The sequence below is a fragment of the Phyllobates terribilis genome, unplaced genomic scaffold (assembly GCF_046119375.1).
Source record: "Phyllobates terribilis strain yellow unplaced genomic scaffold, ASM4611937v1 Scaffold_7__3_contigs__length_470593459, whole genome shotgun sequence".
NCBI classification, from domain to species: Eukaryota; Metazoa; Chordata; class Amphibia; order Anura; family Dendrobatidae; genus Phyllobates; species Phyllobates terribilis.
In genome coordinates, this window is record NW_027362767.1 from 91,584,324 (window position 1) to 91,602,523 (window position 18,200).

At 55.2% G+C, this 18,200-nt stretch overlaps 1 protein-coding gene across 1 annotated transcript in view; it reads left to right on the forward strand.

Annotated features, from left to right (window-relative positions):
* LOC141155362 (uncharacterized) overlaps positions 1-18,200 on the forward strand; it is a 172,702-nt gene that overhangs the window by 37,552 nt on the left and 116,950 nt on the right. The gene's annotated exons all lie outside the window — the stretch shown is intronic.

An 18,200-nucleotide genomic window follows, 5' to 3' on the forward strand; every position in this document is an offset into this window, starting at 1 on the left:
TTCAAGACCTGCTCTCCAGGTGCCAGGGGAACAGCGGGAGCATGCTGGTTGTAAATCCTCTCTTGCCTTTCTCTTGCTTGAGACAGACTTTTCTCAATACTCTCCTGCACTTTCCGGTACTGCTGCTGCCGTTCTGTATCCCAGTCTGCCTCTGGCGAGGTGTCCTCGGGTGTCAGGACTCCCATATCCAGGTCAATAGGCAGCTTACCAGGTCTTGATCTCATTAGGTAAGCCGGGGTGCAGTTGGTGGAATTTACTGGGATGTGGTTATACAAGTCCACCAAATCAGGCAGTTTTTCAGGCCACAGACTGCATTCTTCCAGGGGCAACATTTTTAGCAAGTCTATCACCACCTGGTTCATCTTCTCGCATAATCCATTGGTTTGGGGGTGATAGGGCGTTGTCCTTATCTTCTTGCAGCCATACAGGTTGCAGAACTCCTGGAAGACCTCCGCTTCGAAGGCTGGACCTTGGTCAGTCAACACTTGCTCCGGATACCCGTGTGGACCGCAGAAGTGCTGCTGGAAGGCTCTAGCTGCTGTCTGAGCTGTTAAGTCCTTGACAGGGACCACCACCAGGAACCGGGAGTAGTGGTCTACGATGGTGAGGGCGTAGACGTACCCGGACCTACTTGGAGCCAACTTCACATGGTCCAGGGCTACCAGTTCTAGTAGCTGCTTGGTGATGATGGACTGCAGGGGAGTCTTCTGGCTGGCACGGTCCTTTCTTCTCAGGTTGCACGGGCCGCAGTCTCTGCACCATCTCTCAATGGCCCCTCTCATGCCTACCCAGAAGAACCGTTCACGCAACAGCAACTCCAACTTCTTCCATCCAAAGTGCCCTGCTCCGTCGTGGTATGCCTCCAGGACCATAGCCGCATCTCGTCTCGGGACCACTACCTGCCAGGTCAGCTCATGTGTGGCACCCCAGGGGTCTGGTTTCCACAGTAACAGCTATGTTATGTCTGAGAGCAGGTGGGAGGTCTCTTGGTCAGGGATCCTATGCATGCCACACCTCCTGCCCAGTCCTGGGAGGGGAAGGACTTCCCCTATATAAACCTAGGGCTGAGGCAGGGTTAGTGAGTAGAGAAGAAGTAGAGACAGAGAAGAGCAGCAGATATAGGAGAAGAACATCAGGAGCTCTGTGGGAGCAGTGCTATAAGGAGTCAGGGGCTGGCAGCTGCAGAGCTCGCCCTGACTGAGAAGCTATCACCGGACCCGGAGTCCGAGGCTGTGGGGACTAATCTTTACCCAGCAGCAGAAACCGCCCGGCAGGGGATTTCAGGTCCTCTGGCCAAGAAACCCGAAGGCACGGTCACACGCGTGGGACCAGCACCGCCGTCGTGGAGCGGACGCCACTAGAAGGCCCCGAGTCACCGGCCATACGGGTGAGCACCACACGGTACACTCAGGGACGTGGGCTACTTATACCCGCCTCTAGCAAGGTAGCCAGAAGAGTACAGTCAGTTTGGGAGGCCTACAACTCCGCCTGGCCAGGGTAGATCCCATCTGCTCAAGGACTGACCAGGCCCCGATCGCTAGCCAGTACTCCGGGAGGGTCTATCTTTATCACCAGTAAAGACCCTGAACTACACCGCATCGTCTCTGAGTGATTCCTGCTACCCCCATCATCCACGTCGGCTGCCCTGAGGCCATACCCCTCCCGTTGGGGGTGATACTACCACGCTGCACAATCCTACCACCGGCCTCAGCGGTCTGCCCTGCAGCGGCAGCTCCTTCGCTGCATTCAACGGGTGGCGTAGTCGTCCAACATCTACCGCTAATACAACGCCACTTAGTCTGACTCCCTGGGCACGGACCGGGTCACCGCCACGAGACTACAACCCTCAACAGATCCGGCTCCGGGTAAGCTCCTGCATGCGCACCGCTGTGCGACACAGGCCCAGGGGTGCGTCAACTTTTGGCGTAGTCGGCAGGATTTCGTGCCCGCAACCACCGGGTACTGCGTGCCTGAAAAGACTGTTCAAACTTACCAGTGGTGAAGATTCCCGCCATCCGTGGAGGTTTCCCGCCATCCGGCGCCATCTTCTACCTTCTTCCCGCCATCCGCGAAGTTTTCCCGCCATCCGGCGCCATCTTCTGCCTTCTTCCCGCCATCCGTGGAGTTTTCCCGCCGTTGGACGCCATCTTGAAGACGCCGCGCGGGAAGAAGAGGGGCGTGGACTCCAAAAGCACGCGAGAACTGAAGCCCCGCCTCACGTCCGGACGTTGCGTAAGGTCCTGGAAGGAGCCCAGCAGACGCCGACGTCACAGGAGCGCGACGGAAGGTCCTCAACCCTGACGATCCACTGCGGAGCCGCGGCCTACGGAAGAGGATCATCGCAAGGTAGGCCACGGTCCACTAGGGGGGAGGAAGATGTCGGATACGGAGGAGAGCTTCACTGCCTCAACCCCCGCCAGCGCCACCGCTGCTGCAGTCATGCCTTTCACCATGCCCTATATCCCGGGAGCGGCCTGGCTACCCCAGTACTCAGGGGAGTCACATACCCTGCATGACTTTAGAGAAAAGCTGGATAGCCTCTTCCAGGTGTATCCCCTCTCAGAAGAACAAAAAGTGAGCATCCTGGTGGCCCAATTAACCGGGGCAGCCCAAAGGGAGGTAAAGTCCTGGCCACCTTTGATACCCGCACCTCAGCCGAGATCAAGCTTAGATTCTACAGGTGCAAGCAGCGAGCACACGAGAGTATAAGGGACTATGCCCTGAACCTACAAGAGGCCCTGAGAGCCATTAAGCAGACCGACCCTGACGGCGTGGGAGACGAGGACAGGCTGTTGACTGAACAATTTATAGAGGGTTTATATTGCAATGCCCACCGAACCCAGTTGCGGGCAATGGCCTTACAGGACCCTCATCTGGGATTTGCACAGTTCAAGGACAGAGCCATCCGGGTGCTCCGAGAACCGGCACCAGGTGGCGTTGTGACCCACAGACGCCCCACTACCACTTACCACCAGGAGGCGGCGCCCTTGTCGGCAGGGCCTGTGGGAGCTGATGCGCAGGCTTTGAACAATGACCCGGCTCCAGACCTGCACCATCAAGTCCAAGAGCTAGCTAAAAGCGTTGCCGCGCTAACCCGAACTGTGCAGTCTTTACAGGTTTCCACTCCAGGGAAGATCCAGCTGGCATCCGGACCGGAGGACATCCCGTGGCGTCGACCAAGGAGGACCCCGCCGGCCAGAGGAAGACCCAGCGACCGATACAACGAGGACGGACAACCCATCTGCCGCCGCTGCAATCAACCCGGACATATGGCAAGGTACTGTCCTTTAAACTGGCACAACCTGGGGTAGAGGGCCAAACCCCAGGAAAAAGATCATCAGGCCCATCGAACTGGCGCGACAAATATGTGGGAGGACGTCCAGTCTTGCCTGTGGTACTGGATGGCATCCCTATGAGTGCCCTACTGGACACCGGGTCACAGGTTACCACTATCCCGTACGTGCTCTTCAAGCAGTACTGGAATGACTCGGATATCACCCGTTACCCTGACGACGATTTGAGTATCATCACCAGCAATGGTCAGCCCGTGCCACAGATTGGATTTAAAGAGGTGACCATTAAAATCGGTAGAGTTGAACTGGCGGCACAGGGACTGATCATTGTAGACATTGACAAGCACGAGAGTCACCCAAAGATAACTCTAGGAACTAATGTAATTGAAAATTGTCTTGCAGAGGTGATTTTCCTTTTACAGCAGGTTGCCAAGAACGCCAGCTCCGGCCAGCAGCGAGTGCTCCAGAAAGAGATCCGGGCACTGATGCGACGGCAACAGATAGAACTCTCCGGTGGTGAGATTGGTAGCGTAAGAATGTGTGACCCTTTTCCTATTGCCATGCCCCCAAAAAGTGAAATGATGATTTGGTGCCGGGCAGCTATTGGTCTGAGAGGTAGAGATTACCAGGCAATGGTAGAACCAGTTTACTCAGACAGTAGGCCCACCATTTTGACAGCACGGGGGGTGGTCAATGTACGCCATGGGAGGGTGCCCGTTCGCATAATAAATATCGGGAAGAGGGAAGTGTACCTGCCCCGGTATGCCACGCTAGCCAAATTGTATACCATCAATCAAAATTCCATACAGTCCGTAGAACCCTTGCCTCCATCTTCCCCGGAGGAAAGTAACGGCTCTAAGGAAACAATGGAGGACTGGTGTCAGCAACTACATTTGGGTACTGACTCCACTCCCTCACACCAGAGACAGGGAGTCTATCGGGTGGTTCAAGAGTACGAGAGAGTGTTTAGTAAACACCCGTTAGACTTCGGGCGAGTCAAGGGGATAGAACACCACATCCCCACGGGAGACCATCTTCCCATAAAAGAGAGGTATCGACCCGTACCCCCTGCACACTACCAACACGCCAAGGGGATGCTTAGGGACATGAAGGAGGCTGGGGTGATCAGGGATAGCTGTAGCCCCTGGGCAGCTCCACTAGTCTTAGTCAAAAAGAAAGACAACACCATGAGGATGTGTGTAGATTACCGGAAAATCAACCGTATCACACACAAGGATGCGTACCCCTTACCAAGGATAGAGGAGTCTTTGGCTGCTTTAAGATCTGCTAACTTCTTCTCTACCTTGGATCTCACTAGCGGGTACTGGCAGGTTCCTGTAGCAGAGGCGGACCGGGAGAAGACCGCATTCACCACCCCGATGGGACTTAGCGAGTTTACCTGCATGCCGTTCGGACTCTGTAACGCACCAGGAACCTTTCAACGATTAATGGAGTGCTGTCTGGGCCACAGAAACTTCGAGACGGTCCTGTTGTACCTGGACGATGTCATCGTATATTCCAAGACTTATGAGGACCACCTGAAACACCTGGCGGAAGTGTTCGAAGCTCTGGCAAACTACGGCCTAAAGGTAAAACCCTCCAAGTGTCACCTCCTAAAACCAAAGGTGCAGTACCTGGGACACGTGGTGAGCGCTGACGGAGTGGCTCCCGACCCTGATAAGATCACCGCAATTAAGGAATGGCCAAGTCCCTCCAGTGTAAAGGAAGTGCGGCAGTTCCTCGGGTTGGTAGGCTATTACCGCAGATTCATCCCCGGTTTCACCAAAAAGGCAGCTCCTATGCAGGACCTCCTGATAGGCCAGTCCCGGAAGGCCAAGAACCAGAAGCCGCCCTTCAAATGGGAGAAGTTAGAAGAAGAGTCCTTCCGCCAGCTGAAGATGGCCCTCACGGGGGATGAAATCCTGGCGTACCCTGATTACAGCCAGCCCTTTATCCTCTACACCGACGCAAGTAACATCGGGCTAGGAGCCGTACTGTCCCAGATCCAGCAGGGGAAAGAACGAGTAATCGCTTACGCCAGTCGAAAACTGCGACCCACCGAAAGAAACCCTGAGAATTACAGCTCATTTAAGCTAGAGTTCCTGGCAGTGGTGTGGGCAGTCACTGAACGCTTTAAGCACTACCTCGCTTCTTCCCGGTTCACCGTGTACACGGATAACAACCCGTTGACACACCTGGACACGGCAAGACTCGGTGCCCTAGAGCAGAGATGGATGGCCCGTCTGTCCAACTACGAGTTCACAATCAAATACCGGGCAGGACGCTCCAATACCAACGCGGACGCCCTGTCCAGGATGCCAAACCTACCGGACGTAGGAGAAGATCCAGAGGGACTGGAAGAAGTCGAACTCCCCGCGTTCCACCGTCATGGGACTATCCAGTATTCCCATCGGGTAAGGAGTAAGCAAGCCGCTACGTTTAACCCCTTGCCTCACTACAACTGGGAGGAAACGCAAGACAGTGACCCTGCCGTCCGACTGGTGAAGGAGATGCTGACTCGGCCAGAGGCTCGCCTTGACCCAGACGCTCCGGAGGAAGCCAAACAACTGTGGGCTGAGAAGAGTCGACTGTTCCTTTACAAGGGGAAGTTGTGCCGCCGAATGGTTAACTCCCGGACGCATGAACTAATCTGGCAAGTAGTGGTGCCACGAAGAGACGCAGCCATGGTGATGGAGGCATACCACGACGGGGCTGGACACTTCGGATGGAAGAAGCTGGAGTTCCTGCTGCGCGGGCGGTTCCACTGGGTAGGCATGAGGGGAACCATCGAGAGGTGGTGCAGAGACTGTGGCCCGTGCAACCTAAGAAGGAAGGACCGTGCCAGCCAGAAGACCCCCCTTCAGTCCATCGTCACCAAGCAGCCGTTGGAACTGGTAGCCTTGGATCATGTAAAACTGACCCCAAGCAGAAGTGGCTACGTCTACGCGTTAACCATTGTGGATCATTACTCCCGGTTCTTGGTTGTCGTCCCCGTTAAGGACTTAACAGCTCAAACAGCAGCTAGAGCCTTCCAGCAGCACTTCTGCCGTCCACACGGGTACCCGGACCAAGTGCTGACGGACCAGGGACCTGCCTTTGAAGCGGAGGTCTTCCAGGAATTCTGCAATCTGTATGGCTGCCGGAAGATAAGGACGACACCCTATCATCCGCAAACTAATGGACTTTGTGAGAAAATGAACCAGGTGGTAATGGATCTTCTGAAAACGTTGCCCCTGGAAGAACGCAGTCTGTGGCCTGAGAAGCTGCCCGACCTGGTGGACCTATACAACTACATCCCTGTAGGTTCCACCAACTGTACCCCGGCTTACCTAATGAGGGCAAGGCCTGGTAAGCTACCTGTTGACCTGGAGATGGGAGTCCTGACACCCGAGGACACTTCACCGGAAGCAGACTGGGACACAGAGAGGCAGCAGCAGTACCGGAAAGTACAGGAGAGCGTGGAGCGAAGTCTCTGTCTCGCTAGGGAAAGACAAGAGAAAACTTACAACCAGTATGCTCCCGCTGTTCCCCTGGTACCCGGAGAGCAGGTCTTGAAGAGGAAGAGACGGCTCCACAAGTTGGACGACCAGTGGGAGAAGGACCCGTACACCGTACTGCCCTCAAGCCACGACAACCCGAAAGTTTGTACCATCAGTAAAGACGGAGGGGAAACCACAGCCATTGTATCTCGGGATCACCTGAAGAAGTGTCCCGAACAGCTACGGAACCCTGAAGAGGAACAAGAAGACCCTCGACCCGTAGAGGAAAGGGAAGATATGGTTCGTACTGTGCTCGGAGACTTCCCTCGGTCCTGGACTCAAGTCAATGGTGCAGTTGTGGTACCCGTCCTCACGTTCCTCCAACCAGCATCCCAAGTGCCTACGGAGCAACAGGTAGAGCTGGAAGAGCAGCCGGTCCCGGAGGCAGCAGACTCCACACAAGCAGAACAGGAGGATCAACCCTCTGCTTATAGTGAGCCTGCCGTACCCCTAGTGAGCCAAAGAGCCTGTAGACAGCTGCCCAGTTTACCCTTGACAGCTCCTACACCCTGTAGTTCAGGGCCAGACAGTCAGCTCCGTAGGTCCACTAGGGCCACTAGAGGCCAGTTACCCGCACGTTGGAGGATTTGAAGTGTTTAAATTGTTTTATTTGTGGTCACCTGTCTGTTACTTGTAAATAATTATGTGTTTCTAGTTATTTTTAGGAGTCCTTGGTGGATTTACCAGGAATCCTTGTACAATTAGTTGGAGCGTAACCCAGGATGGACTAAAAGACTGTTAAGGACTCGGGGCAGGACAGACCCCTACCTGGTTACGTCTCCCTGTTTTGGTGAAATGGACACCTTTGTTTTCTTCAAAAACTGCACCCGGTTGCGGACATGCCGTGACCATCCTAATGTCTTTCTTTATTGTACTGTTTTTGTTTATACCTTGTTATGTTTTTCTAAAAATATGTTTAGTCCCGGAGTACTAAATTTCACTAGGGGGGAATGTGGCACCCCAGGGGTCTGGTTTCCACAGTAACAGCTATGTTATGTCTGAGAGCAGGTGGGAGGTCTCTTGGTCAGGGATCCTATGCATGCCACACCTCCTGCCCAGTCCTGGGAGGGGAAGGACTTCCCCTATATAAACCTAGGGCTGAGGCAGGGTTAGTGAGTAGAGAAGAAGTAGAGACAGAGAAGAGCAGCAGATATAGGAGAAGAACATCAGGAGCTCTGTGGGAGCAGTGCTATAAGGAGTCAGGGGCTGGCAGCTGCAGAGCTCGCCCTGACTGAGAAGCTATCACCGGACCCGGAGTCCGAGGCTGTGGGGACTAATCTTTACCCAGCAGCAAAAACCGCCCGGCAGGGGATTTCAGGTCCTCTGGCCAAGAAACCCGAAGGCACGGTCACACGCGTGGGACCAGCACCGCCGTCGTGGAGTGGACGCCACTAGAAGGCCCCGAGTCACCGGCCATACGGGTGAGCACCACACGGTACACTCAGGGACGTGGGCTACTTATACCCGCCTCTAGCAAGGTAGCCAGAAGAGTACAGTCAGTTTGGGAGGCCTACAACTCCGCCTGGCCAGGGGAGATCCCATCTGCTCAAGGACTGACCAGGCCCCGATCGCTAGCCAGTACTCCGGGAGGGTCTATCTTTATCACCAGTAAAGACCCTGAACTACACCGCATCGTCTCTGAGTGATTCCTGCTACCCCCATCATCCACGTCGGCTGCCCTGAGGCCATACCCCTCCCGTTGGGGGTGATACTACCACGCTGCACAATCCTACCACCGGCCTCAGCGGTCTGCCCTGCAGCGGCAGCTCCTTCGCTGCATTCAACGGGTGGCGTAGTCGTCCAACATCTACCGCTAATACAACGCCACTTAGTCTGACTCCCTGGGCACGGACTGGGTCACCGCCACGAGACTACAACCCTCAACAGATCCGGCTCCGGGTAAGCTCCTGCATGCGCAACGCTGTGCGACACAGGCCCAGGGGTGCGTCACATGCGTCCGGGAGTTGACAATTCTCCGGCACAGCTTCCCCTTGTAGAGAAACAGTTTACTCTTCTCCTTCCACAGCTGTTTAGTTTCTTCCGGAGCGTCTGGGTCAAGGCGGGCATCAGCCTGCGTCAGTGTGGCACCCCAGGGGTCTGGTTGCCACAGTAATAGAAATATTACGTCTGAGAGCAAGTGGGAGGTTTCTCTGGTCAGGAGCCCTAAGCATGCAACACTTCCTGCCCAGACCTGGGAGGGGAGGAATCTGTCCTTATAAACTGGGTCTGGGGCGGGATTAGTGAGTTCAGTCAGAGCCTGGAGACAGTTCCAGACACAGGGAGAGTTACAGCAGGAGCTCTGTAGGAGCAGTAGCTGAAGACCAGGGGCTGGAGCTGAGCAGAGCTCGCCCTGGCAGAAGAAACCAAGTACCGGACACCGGAGTCCGAGGCTGTGGGGACTGATATTCACCCAGCAGCAGAAACCAGCCGGCAGGGGATTCCAGGTCCTCTGGCCATAGAAGCCCGGAGGCTCAGTCACAAGGAAGGGACCAGCACCGCCATCCAGGAGCGGAGGCTAACAGAAGGCCCCAAGTCACCAGCCATACGGGTGAGCACCACACGGTATACTCAGGGACGTGGGCTACTTCTACCCGCTTACAGCACGGTAGCCAGAAAGAGTGCAGATAGACGGGGAGGCCTACAACTCCACCTGGCCAGGGGAACTCCTGTTTGCTCGCAGACTGACCAGGCCCCTTATGCTAGCCAGTACTCCCGGGAGGGTCTGCCTTAATATCACCAGGAAAGACCCTGAACTGCACTGCAAAGACTCTGAGTCGTTCCTGCTTCATCGCCGCACCAGCACTACTAGTGCTGGGACTCCCGTGCACTATCACCCTCACCATCAACTACACTGCCCTGGGGCTCCACTCTTCCCGTGGGGAGTCACACTACCTCAGCTGCACACACCATCAGCCCCAGCGGTCTGCCTTGCAGCGGCGGTCCGCGCTGACCGCAATCCACGGGTGGCATAGTCGGACAATTAACCTAAAACCCCCACAAAATACCGCCATCAGCCTGACCACCCTGAGTCACGCGACCGGGTCACCGCCACAGATTCTACAACCCCCAGAGACCCGGCTCCGGGTATCCCACACACGTCCACACTAGGCCCAGGGGGCAAGTCATCGGCATCTCTTTCACCAGGTGGACGGCTGGGTCACTGTCTTGGGTCTCCGCCCAGCTGTAGTGGGGTAAGGGTTTGAACGTGGCAGAGTGCCTGTCCCTTACTCGGTGGGAACACTGGGTAATCCCACGACGGTGGAACGAAGGGAGTTCAATCTCTTCCAGTTCTTCTGGATCTTCCCCTCCGTCCGGCAAGTTCGGCATCCTGGACAGGGCGTCTGCGTTGGCATTTGTGCGTCCCGCCCGGTATTTGATGGTGAACTCATAGTTGGATAGGCGGGCCATCCATCTCTGCTCCAGGGCACCAAGTTTTGCTGTGTCCAGGTGTGTCAACGGGTTGTTGTCCGTGTACATGGTGAACTTGGAAGAGGCAATGTAATGTTTAAAGCGCTCGGTCACTGCCCATACCACCGCGAGGATCTCTAGCTTGAGGGAGCTGTAATTTTCAGGATTCCGTTCTGTGGGCTGGAGCTTCCTGCTGGCATAAGCGATTACCCATTCTCTGCCCTGTTGGATCTGGGACAGCACCGCCCCTAGCCCGATGTTGCTCGCGTCTGTGTGGAGAATAAAAGGCTGGCCGTAATCAGGGTACGCCAGGATTTCATCCCCCGTGAGGGCCATCTTCAGCTGGCGGAAGGACTCATCCTCCAGCTTGTCCCATTTGAAGGGCGGCTTCTGTTTTTTGGCCTTCCTGGACTGGCCTATCAGGAGGTCCTGCATAGGAGCTGCCATTTTGGTGAAACTGGGGATGAATCTTTGGTAGTAGCCTACCAACCCGAGGAACTGCCGCACTTCCTTTATGCTGGAGGGTCTTGGCCAGTCCTTAATCACTGTGATCTTATCAGGGTCTGGAGCTACTCTGTCAGCACTCACCACGTGTCCCAGGTACTGTACCTTTGGTTTCAGTAGATGACGTAGCCTGCCAGGGCGTCAAACACCTCTGCCAGGTGTTTCAGATGGTCCTCATATGTTTTGGAATACACGATGATATCGTCCAGGTATAGCAAGACCGTCTCGAAATTCCTGTGCCAGGAAAGAGTGCAGATAGACGGGGAGGCCTACAACTCCACCTGGCCAGGGGAGATCCTACTTGCTCACAGACTGACCAGGCCCCTACTGCTAACCAGTACTCCCGGGAGGGTCTGCCTTATAGCACCAGTAAAGACCCTGAACTGCACCTCACGGACTCTGAGTTATTACTGCTGCGCTCGTGCACCATCACTCCCATCATCCACACTAACTGCCCTGAGGCTATACTCCTCCCGTGGGGAGTCATCCCATTCTAAGCTGCACACATAATACCAGCCTCAGCGGTCTGCCCTGCAGCGGAGGTCCCCACTGACCGCAATCCACGGGTGGCGTAGTCGGACAATTATCACAATACTAAAACTGCCACTGAATTGACCACCCTGGGCACGGACCGGGTCATCGCCACGAGGACTACAACCCCCAGCGATCCGGCTCCAGGTATTCCCTGCAAAACACAGTCCCAGGGGGCGCGTCACTGGCAGTTCAACTTTACCAATTTTGATGGTCACCTCTTTGAATCCCACCTGCGGTACGGGCTGACCATTGCTGGCGATGATGCTCAGATCATCATCTGGGTAATATCTGAGTCATTCCAGTACCGCTTAAAGAGCACATAAGGGATGGTGGTTACCTGTGACCCGGTGTCCAGTAGTGCACTCATAGGAATGCCATCCAGGACCACAGGCAAGACCGGTCATCCCCCTACGTACTTATCACGCCAGCTCGATGGGCCTGATGGTCTTATGCCCGGGGAGTCGGCCCTCTGCCCCAGGTTGGGCCCGTTTAAATGACAGTACCTTTGTGTCACCCTACCTGGATGCCACAAGTGTAATTAAAGCTGTGTCTGAGAGCAAGGGGGAGGTTCTCTGGCCAGGGGAACATTAGCATGCAATGCCTCCTGTCTCAGGCCAGTAGGGGGAGCAGGCTGCCCCTATAAAAGCTGGTACTGGGGACAGGGTTAGAGAGAACTGGACGACCTATCTGAGGATTCAGGTCCCAGAGCAGAGAGGGACAGTTGTGTTGCACCTAAGAGGAAGTGTGGCAGTAGGAGAGAGCCACAAGCCAGAGACAAGAGGCGAAGAGAGCCCGTCTTGGCAGAGAAAAGACTTAATTTTACCAGACTTTGGTGTCTGAGGCTGGAAGGATTCCACATCCCCCAGCAGAGAACCAGTCCGCAAGGGACTATACATTCCTTGGCCTAAGAAGTCTGGAGGCCCTGCCACAACCGAAGGGACCAGTGAAGCCGTACAAGGCTGGGAGCAGAAAGGAACCCACGTCGCAGGCCATACAGGCGAGAAAGCACGGAAAGCTCGGAAACGTGGGCTGTTACCCTATCAGGAGGAGATAGCCAGAAGGAGCGCAGAAAGCACGGTAGGCCTACACCCTCACCCTGACCAGGGCCAATTTCCCCGTTGCTCTCAGACATCCAGGTCCCCTCCTAGCTGGGACTGTTTGTGGGTCAGTTTACCTGTTCTAGTAAAGACCCTGGACTGCAACCTGTTGTCTGTGTGCTCCTTGCTCCTCCAGCAATATCATCACTGGGACTCTCACTACCATCACTCCCACCATCCACTATACTGCCCTGGGGCCGCACTCTTCCCGTGGGGAGTCACACTACCATAGCTGCACACCCCATCAGCCCCAGCGGTCTGCATGCAGCGGCGGTTCCTAATAACCGCAAATCCACGGGTGGCGTAGTCGGACATAATCATTAACACATAACGGACTACCACTGGCCTGACCACCCTGAGCCATGGAACCGGGTTGCCACTACTACTCCCAACGTTTCCCCCTATTGCCCGGATCCGAGTGCCCCACGGCCCAGGGGGCGAGTCAGCTCTGGCGTAGTCGGCAGGATTTCGTGCCCGCAACCACCGGGTACTGCGTGCCTGAAAAAGACTTTTGTAACTTACCTGTGGAGTCGTTTCCCGCCATCCGGAGCCGATTCCCGCCATCAGACGCCATCTTGGACCGTTTCCCGCCGTCTTCTGCCGTCTTCCCGCCATCCGCAGCTGTTTCCCGCCATCGGACGCCATCTTCAGGACGCCGCGCGGGAAGAAGAGGGGCGTGGACGTCAAAACCGCGCGAGATCCGAAGCTCCGTCCCACGCACCGATGCTGCGCAAGGTCCTGGAAGGGAGAGAGAGCGACGCTGACGTCATCGGAGTGCGACGCCAGGTCCTCGTCCAGAGCAGCAGCGGAGCCGCGGCCTACAGAAGAGGATCGTCGGAAGGTAGGCCACACTTCACTAGGGGGGAGGAAGATGTCGGACACAGAGGCGCCCACTACCACCAACGCAGCTGCAGCAGCGGTTATGCCCTTTTCCTTACCCTATATCCCGGGAGCGGCCTGGCTGCCCAAGTACTCAGGGGAGCCCCATGCCCTAACTGACTTCAAGGAAAGACTGTATAGTTTGTTCCAAGTTTACCCCCTGACAGAGGAACAGAAGGTCAGCATATTGACAGGGCAGTTAACAGGCGCAGCCCAAAGGGAGGTAAAATCATGGCCCATTGAGGAGAAAGGGACTGTGAAGGGTATTCTGGCCCAGCTGCGGGGTACCTTTGATACACGTACCTCCGCTGAGATTAAAATGAGGTTCTATGGATGTAAGCAGCGGGCACAGGACAGCATCAAAGACTATGCCTTAAATTTACAGGAAGCCTTGAGGGCTATTCAACAAACTGACCCTGGCAGTGTGCAGGAAACCGATAAGCTGCTAACAGAACAATTCATAGAGGGTCTGCTGACCAGCGCCCACAGGGCCCAGCTGCGCCTCATGTTCTTCCAGAACCCCGACCTGACCTTTGCCCAATTTAAGGACAGGGCCATAAGGGTGCTCCGTGAATCTGCAACCAGTGGCGCTATAAACCCCCGGCGCCCTGCTCTCACCCACCACCAGGAGGCGGCGCCCTCCTCTATGGACTCCGTGGAGGCTGATGCACAGGCCCTGAACCAAGCCCCGTCGAAAGGCCTGCACCACCAAGTCCAGGAGCTGACCAGGAGCGTTGCGGCGTTGACCAAGACCGTCCAGGCGTTGCAAGTGGACCCGTCAAGACCCATCAAGCTGGCTTCAAGTCCGGAGGATGTCCCGTGGCGTCGACAGAGGAGGATCCCGTCGTTCCGAGGGAGGCCCACAGACCGCTACGCAGAGGATGGACAGCCCATTTGCCGTCGATGCAACCAGCCCGGACACATTTCCAGGTACTGTAATTTAAACGGGTCCAACCTGGGGCAGAGGGCCGACCCCCAGGCATAAGATCACCAGGCCCTTATAATTGGCGTGATAAGTACGTTGGGGGGCGCCCGGTTTTACCCGTGGTGCTGGACGGTATCCCCATGAGCGCCTTGCTGGATACTGGGTCGCAAGTAACCACAATCCCTTATGTACTTTTTAAGCAGTATTGGACTGATGCTGATATCACACGGTATCCAGACAGTAACTTGAGCATCATCGCCAGTAATGGCTTACCCGTGCCGCAGATGGGGTTCAAGGAGATGACCATTAAAATTGGTAAAGTTGAACTGCCGGCACAGGGAGTGATTATTGTGGACATTGACCGTCATGAAAGTCACCCTAAAATAACTGTGGGTACTAACATCATTGAAAATTGTCTTTCAGAAGTAATTGTAATTCTACAACAGGTGGCGGTGAATGCTAGTTCCAGCCAAAAGAGAGTCCTCAACAAGGAGATAAAAGCCCTGATGAGACGGCAGCAGGTAGAACTGTCTGGTGGTGAGATCGGTAGCGTAAGACTCAGTGATCCATTCCCCATTTCCATGCCTCCCAAAAGTGAAATGATGATCTGGTGTCGGACTGCAATCGGGTTGAGAGGTAGAGACTACCAAGCCATGGTAGAACCCGTGTACTCAGACAGCAGGCCCACCATTTTGACAGCCCGGGGGGTGGTTGATGTCCGACATGGGAGGGTGCCCGTCCGCATCCTCAACATTGGGGAGAGGGAAGTACACTTACCCAGGTACGCTACACTCGCCAAACTGTTTGTTGTCGAACACCAAGCTATCAGGGCCGTGGAACCCTTGCCTCCATCTCCACAGGCGGAGGGTAATGGCTCCCAGAAACAAAAGGAGGACTGGTGCCAGAAACTCCACGTGGGTGCTGACTCCACTCCCCTGCACCAAAAACAAGGAGTCTACTGGGTGGTACAGGAGTACGAGAGAGTCTTTAGTAAGCACCCGCTAGACTTCGGCAGAGTAAGGGGGATAGAACACCACATCCCCACCGGGAGCCACCCACCAATAAAAGAGAGGCACAGACCTGTACCCCCTGCACATTATCAGAACGCAAAGGGCATGCTAAGAGAGATGAAAGAAGCTGGGGTTATTAGAGACAGCTGTAGCCCCTGGGCAGCTCCTTTGGTTCTGGTCAAAAAGAAAGACGGCACCATGAGAATGTGCGTGGACTATAGACAAATCAACCGTATCACTCACAAAGACGCATATCCGCTGCCTAGAATAGAAGAGTCTTTAGCCGCACTAAAATCAGCTAACTTCTTTTCTACTTTGGACCTTACTAGCGGGTACTGGCAGGTTCCTGTGGCAGAGGCTGACAAGGAGAAGACCGCCTTCACCACCCCGATGGGACTGAGCGAATTCAACTGTATGCCTTTCGGGCTCTGCAACGCACCAGGGACCTTCCAGCGGCTGATGGAATGCTGTCTAGGGCACCGAAACTTCGAGACGGTCCTTCTTTACCTGGACGACGTGATCGTCTATTCGAAGACCTACGAGGACCATCTCAAGCACCTGGCTGAGGTGTTCGAAGCCCTGGCAGGCTATGGCCTGAAGGTGAAACCATCGAAGTGCCACCTGCTGAAACCAAAGGTCCAGTACCTAGGGCACGTGGTAAACGCGGAAGGAGTGGCCCCCGACCCTGACAAGGTCACGGCAATCAAGAGCTGGCCAAGCCCCTCGAACATCAAAGAGGTGAGACAGTTTCTCGGGTTGGTAGGCTACTACCGAAGGTTCATCCCCGGGTTCACTAAGATGGCAGCTCCTATGCAGGACCTCCTGATCGGACAGTCCAAGTCCAGAAGTCAAAAGCTACCCTTCAAGTGGGATAAACCGGAAGAGGAGTCCTTCCGCCAGCTAAAGTTGGCCCTCACTGGGGATGAGATCCTGGCCTACCCTGATTATGGCCAGCCTTTCATTCTCCACACAGATGCCAGTAATGTGGGACTGGGAGCCGTACTGTCCCAAAACCAACAGGGCAGAGAACGGGTGATCGCATACGCCAGCCGGAAGCTGAGGCCCACCGAAAGGAACCCGGAGAATTACAGCTCCTTCAAGCTAGAATTCTTGGCGGTGGTGTGGGCCATGACGGAACGCTTCAAGCATTACCTGGCCTCCGCAAAGTTCACCGTGTACACGGACAACAACCCGTTGACACACCTGGACAATGCAAGACTGGGTGCCCTGGAACAGCGGTGGATGGCCCGTCTCTCCAACTATGACTTCGTGATCAAGTACCGGGCAGGCAAAACCAACGCCAACGCGGACGCCCTATCAAGAATGCCTCACTTACCTGAAGGTGACGAAGACCCAGAAGAGCTGGAAGAGGTAGAACTCCCCGCGTTTCACCGGTATGGAGCCGCTCAACACTCTCACCACGTGAAGGAGGAGGATCTAACAACTGTGATGATGAATCCCCTACCTCACCACAGCTGGGCCGAAACCCAAGATAGTGACCCTGCTGTCCGCCTGGTGAAAGATCTGCTGACCCGGGAAGACGCCCGCCTAGATCCAGATGCCCCAGAGGAAGCCAAACAGCTATGGAAGGAGAAGAGCAAGCTGTTCCTCTACGAAGGCAAGTTGTGCAGAAGGATTGTTAACCACCGGACGCACGAGCTGACCTGGCAAGTCGTGGTCCCAAGGCGGGATGCAGCTATGGTCCTGTGGGCTTACCATGACAGAGCGGGACACTTTGGTTGGAAGAAACTGGAGTTCCTGCTAAGAGGAAGATTCTTTTGGGTCGGCATGAGAGGAGCTGTAGAAAAATGGTGCAGAGACTGTGGCCCTTGTCACCTGAGGAGGAAGGACCGCACCAGCCAGAAGACACCCTTGAGGCCCATCGTCACCACGCAGCCTCTTGAGCTGGTAGCTCTGGACCACGTCAAATTGGCTCCAAGCCAGAGCCTGTGGCCATAAAAATTGCCGGACCTGGTAGACATGTACAACAACATCCCGTTGAATGCTACAAACTGCACCCCGGCTTACCTGATGCGAGCTAGACCAGGTAAGCTGCCCGTAGACCTGGAGATGGGAGTCCTAATACCTGAGGACACCTCCCCGGATGCGGATTGGGATACGGAAAGGCAACTGCAGTACAAGAAGGTACAGGAGAGTGTGGAGAAGAGCCTGGCCCAGGTGAGAGAGAAGCAAGAAAGACTCTTCAATCAACACGCCCCTGCTAGTCCCCTAGAACCTGGTGAGCAAGTCCTGAAGCGAAAAAGAAGGCTACATAAGTTGGATGACCAGTGGGAAAGGGAACCCTACACCGTACTGCAGTCTGACCACGACAACCCAAAGGTGTGCGTAATCACCAAGGACGGAGGAGAAACCACTAGTGTCGTCTCCAGAGACCACCTCAAAAGGTGCCCCGAGCAACTCCGTAGTGCAGAAGAGGATCAGAGTGACCTTGAACCCGCAGAGGACAAGGAAGAAATGATCAGCACCGTTCTCGGAGAGTTCCCTCAGTCCTGGACTCGCATAAATGATGCCATAGTGGTACCTGTCCTGCATTTCCTGCAACCGGCCCAGCAACAACCAACACCAGAGCCGGAAGGTGAAGTGGAGCAAGCGGTTCCAGAGGCAGAAGAGCCTGTACCAGCAGCCAGGAGAGTCAACCCTCTGCTGACAGTGAGCCTGCCATGCCTGCGGTAAGCCAAAGAACCCGCAGACAGCTGCCTGCCCTACCTGTACACCCAGCTGGTAGCTGTACCCCTAACGCTAGTGGGGAAAGCCAGGTTGGTCCACCACCAGACAGTGGGCTACGTAGGTCAACCAGGAGCACAAAGGGACAGATACCCGCTCGCTGGAGAATATAGAGTGTACTAAAAGTGTAAATAACCCTGTTGCCAAATGTTAAAATGTTTGCCAAAGTTACCTGCATGTTTATTGATAGTGTGTTTCAGTTTCTTGCAGTTACCGTAAGGATTCACAGGTTATGGACTTTTTATAACCGGGACCTTGTATGGACT